Genomic DNA, 5,000 nt, shown 5'->3' on the forward strand with positions numbered 1-5,000 from the left:
TGTGACAAAACCAACTCAAACCACCGATCGATTGCCTGTCATGCCCCCAAATGTGGGGGAATAAAGTTAACTGAGGAAAGCTTACCAATGGTCTGTGAATGTTGCCAGGCACGCTTTGCGACTCTAAGTGGCCTTTCGCAGCACAAGAGGCATGCTCACCCAGTCACCCGTAATGAGGAAAGGATTAAAGATGGTATAAAGGGTACCTCGCAGAGAGGGGTACACCGTAGCTGCTGGTCTTTGAAGGAAGTAGAACAGCTGGCCCTTCTAGAGTTGCAGTTTCAGGGGAAAAAGAATATCAATAAGATCATTGCTGAAGCGCTTGGGACTAAGACCAACAAGCAAGTCTCTGACAAGAGACGGGACCTAAGTAAAAAGACAGGGGCCCCCATGTCAGACAGCTTACATTTTTCTTCTAGGCCTCTTGAGACATTGTCTCCCCCACCAAATGTAACAACGGGGACTTCATCCATACTCGCTCAAGCAGCTGAGCGGCTTACGAATGAGAATTCTGGGACCCTGGAAAAGCCTGCAATGGAGGCAATAAAGGCTTGGCTTAACGGCGAGGGCCAACATGATGCCCTCGTAGAAACTGCCACAGCATTGATGCTTTGTCCGATGAGATTGGTGAAAAACAAAGGCAAACGTTCAAAACCCGAGAACGACATTATTAAACCCAGGATATTACCCACACGATCTTGGATGAAGAAGAGAGCGGAAAAACGAGGAAGCTTCATGAAGCACCAGAAGCTCTTCTTTAAGAACCGCTCTCTTCTTGCGTCCTTAGTCCTGGATGGCACTGAACGTCATGAATGCCGAATCCCGAACGCAGATGTATATCGTTTTTACTGCGAAAAATGGGAGAAGGTGTTGCCATTCAATGGCCTGGGCCAATTTAAGTCATCAGGTGTTGCAAATAACGAATACTTTGAGCCCCTAATTTCGGTGGAGGAAGTTCAGACTGCCATACGGGCCATTAAACCAACGTCAGCAGCTGGGCCAGATGGCCTAACAAGGGCTGCAATCTGTGCTGCCGACCCCGAGGGTCGGACACTGACAGCCCTATTTAATGCATGGATGATTACAGGAATTATTCCCAAAGAGTTGAAAAAGAATAGGACGATTCTTATTCCTAAGGTTATGGACGATGAAAAGCTGAAAGAATTGGGGAACTGGAGACCAATAACGATCGGTTCAATGATTCTGAGATTATTTTCCAGAATAATGACTGCACGTCTTGCTCGTGCTTGTCCCTTAAACCCAAGGCAGCGTGGTTTTATAGCGGCATCTGGCTGCTCTGAAAATCTTAAGGTGCTACAGGACCTTATGAGACATGCTAAGAAATTGCACAGGCCGTTGGCTGTCATGTTTATCGACATAGCGAAAGCTTTTGACTCGGTTTCGCATGCTCATATTTTATGGGTGTTAAGGCACAAGAAAGTAGATGAACACGTGGTGGGCATCATCCAGAACGCCTACGATCGGTGTACGACCTCGTTCAAAAGCAATGGCGAGTCGACTCGAGAAATTAGCATACGTGTTGGTGTCAAACAGGGTGACCCCATGTCACCCCTGCTCTTCAATCTTGCCATGGACCCTTTGATGTGCACCCTAGAGTCACACGGAGTTGGGTACTCCATTGATACCGACCACGTGACAGCTCTTGCGTTTGCTGATGATTTGGTGTTGGTGAGCGAATCTTGGGTTGGTATGGCCGCCAATCTAGCGATCTTGGAATCATTTTGTGGGCTATCGGGATTGGAGGTTCAGGCCAGAAAGTGCCAGGGCTTCATGATAAGCCCAACCAAAGATTCATATACGGTGAACAACTGCGACCCATGGACTATCAAAAATAAAGATGTCCATATGATCCAACCTGATGAATCAACGAAATACCTTGGTCTGAAAATTGGCCCTTGGACTGGCACTATACAGCCTGATCTACATTGTCAGCTAAAGACATGGATCTCGAAAATCGATGAGGCGCCTCTGAAGCCAACTCAGAAGGTTGAACTACTCAATGCCTATGCCCTACCCAGATTGTTATATCCTGCAGACCACTCGGACTGCAAGCAATCAACTCTCCGTGGGTTGGACCAAGAGATTAGAAAGGCGGTAAAAGGATGGCTCCACCTTCCCGCTTCAACTTGTGATGGACTGTTATATGCCAGAGCCCGAGACGGAGGCCTTGCCATCTTGAAACTGGAAAAAACAATCCCTTCGGTTCAAGTTAGAAGGCTGCAACGTATAGCAAACTCGTCCGATGCTATCACCCGTAATATTGTGTCCTCGCAGGGTATGGAGGAAGAATACCGTAATTTGTGGGTACGAGCAGGGGGTGACAGTGATGCAATCCCAACATTCGTTCTCAGGGACTCGGTGTCAAAAGAACCTGTATATCCGAGACCCTGCGATTGGAGGGAGCATGAATTTCAGAGATGGTGCGAAAAGCCGGTTCAAGGAAGGGGCATTGTAAACTTTGCGCATGATAGAATCAGTAATGCTTGGTTGAGGCCATGGTGCGGCTTTAAACAATGCTTCTTTATCGCAGCACTACAACTAAGGGCAAATATTTACCCAACAAGAGAAAGCTTGAACAGAGGCAGAGATGGGGCCTTACGTTCCTGCAGGAAATGCTCTGCCAGACTCGAGTCCCTTTCGCACATTCTCGGTCAATGTCCTGCAGTACAGAAAGCAAGAATTGCGCGACATAACAAGATCAGTAACATTCTGGCAGACGAAGCGGCTAGATTGGGCTGGTCTGTATACAAAGAGCCACGGTTCATATCCGAGACGGGAGAGATGAGAAAGCCTGACCTCGTGTTTGCAAAAGATGAGGAGGCGGTTGTGATCGATGTCACCGTCCGTTTTGAGCTTTCAAAGAATACCTTGTCAGATGCTGCCTCGCACAAAGTTTCGTACTATACCCCTCTTGGTGATCAAGTCAAAGTGCTGACGAAGGCTAGCAAGGTCACATTCTTTGGATTCCCGGTTGGGGCAAGAGGAAAGTGGCCCCTTGAGAATAACGAGGTACTTACCTCCCTGGGCCTGACCAAACCCAGAACGACATCACTGGCCAAGATGATTTCCCGCAGAACGCTGCTTTTCTCTCTTGATATTCTGAGAATGTTCTGTGGAAATTATGCGGTCTATGAACAGTCATAGACAACCTCCGAAACAAATAATAGTTTTGTTTTAAGATGTCATTTGTTTTAGATTGATTTTGTTATTTTCGAAGGTGAAGTCGGTTTTTATTTCATTTTACTATTTTCCACAATTTAGATTGTTATTTTCCAAGACGAAGTCTTGGTTCTTTTTTTTATTGTTAGTTTTTTTTTTTTTTAACACGTCGTATTTGTTACTTTAGAGCTTAGAGGGGACTTTATTTTCGCCTTACTATTTTCTGCCTACAAAGAAGATTAAAAATAAGCTTTTTTCAAGATGGTTTTGTTATTTTCCAAGGTGAAGTCTTGGTATTCTTATTTTACTATTTTCCATAAAGAAGACCTTTCTTTTAGATTTTGTTATTTTCCAAGACGAAGACTTGGTATTTTTATTATATTGCCATTTTTTTACACGAAACTTATTCAAGAGCACTTATATAGATTAGACTTTGTTATTTTAATTCTTTATTTTTGGACTACATCAGTTCGAGAGTCCTGTAACTTACTATTTTCCGCCTACAAAGAAGATTACAAATAAGCTTTATTTAAGATGTTTTAGATTAGATTTTGTTATTTTCCAAGGTGAAGTCTTGGTTTTTTTATTTTACTATTTTCCACAAAGAAGACTTTTCTTTTCTTTTAGATTTTGTTATTTTCCAAGACGAAGACTTGGTATTTTTTTGCTATTTTTTTACAGGAAGCTTTATTCAAGAGCACTTATATAGATTAGACTTTGTTATTTTAATTCTTTATTTTTGCACTACATCAATTCGAGAGAAGACTACAAACCAGCTTTATTTAAGATGTTTTAGATTAGATTTTGTTATTTTCCAAGGTGAAGTCTTGGTTTTTTTATTTTACTATTTTCCACAAAGAAGACTTTTCTTTTAGATTTTGTTATTTTCCAAGACGAAGACTTGGTATTTTTTTATTGCTATTTTTTTTACACGAAGCCTATTCAAGAGCACTTATATAGATTGGTCTTTGTTATTTTAATTCTTTATTTTTGGACTACATCAGTTCGAGAGTCCTGTAACTTACTATTTTCTGCCTACAAAGAAGATTACAAATAAGTTTATTTAAGATGTTTTAGATTAGATTTTGTTATTTTCCAAGGTGAAGTCTTGGTTTTTTTATTTTACTATTTTCCACAAAGAAGACTTTTCTTTTCTTTTAGATTTTGTTATTTTCCAAGACGAAGACTTGTTTTTTTTTATATTGCTATTTTTTTTTTTACACTGCTTTATTCAAGAGCGCTTATATAGATTAGAATTTGTTATTTTAATTCTTTATTTTTGGAATACATCAGTTTGAGAGTCCTGTAACGTACTTTTTTCTGCCTACAAAGAAGACTACAGACAAGCTTTATTTAAGATGTTTTAGATTAGATTTTGTTATTTTCCAAGGTGAAGACTTGGTTTTTTTATTTTACTATTTTCCACAAAGAAGATTTTTCTTTTAGATTTTGTTATTTTCCAAGACGAAGACTTGGTATTTTTTTTATTGCTAGTTTTTTTTATATGTTACTTCAGAGCATAGAGAGGACTTTATTTTTACCTTACTATTTTCTGCCTTCAAAGAAGATTAAAAATAAGCTTTATTCAACATTACTTATATAGATTAGACTTTGTTATTTTAATTCTTTATTTTTTGGAGTACATCAGTTCGAGAATCCGGTAACCTTACCGACTCTACTCCGTGTTGCCATTGATGCACGGCAGCAGGGATTCGATAATACACGGCATCCCAGTCAGGGACCAGCTTGATGATGCTGGATCTGCGTTGGATACACCAGCATGGGAGTACAATACGGTTATTGACTCCACCCCGTGTTAT

Source organism: Petromyzon marinus, unplaced genomic scaffold (assembly GCF_048934315.1).
Source record: "Petromyzon marinus isolate PM22_M1 ecotype Great Lakes invasive population unplaced genomic scaffold, UKy_Petmar_22M1.pri1.0 PM_G_Scaffold_6, whole genome shotgun sequence".
NCBI classification, from domain to species: Eukaryota; Metazoa; Chordata; class Hyperoartia; order Petromyzontiformes; family Petromyzontidae; genus Petromyzon; species Petromyzon marinus.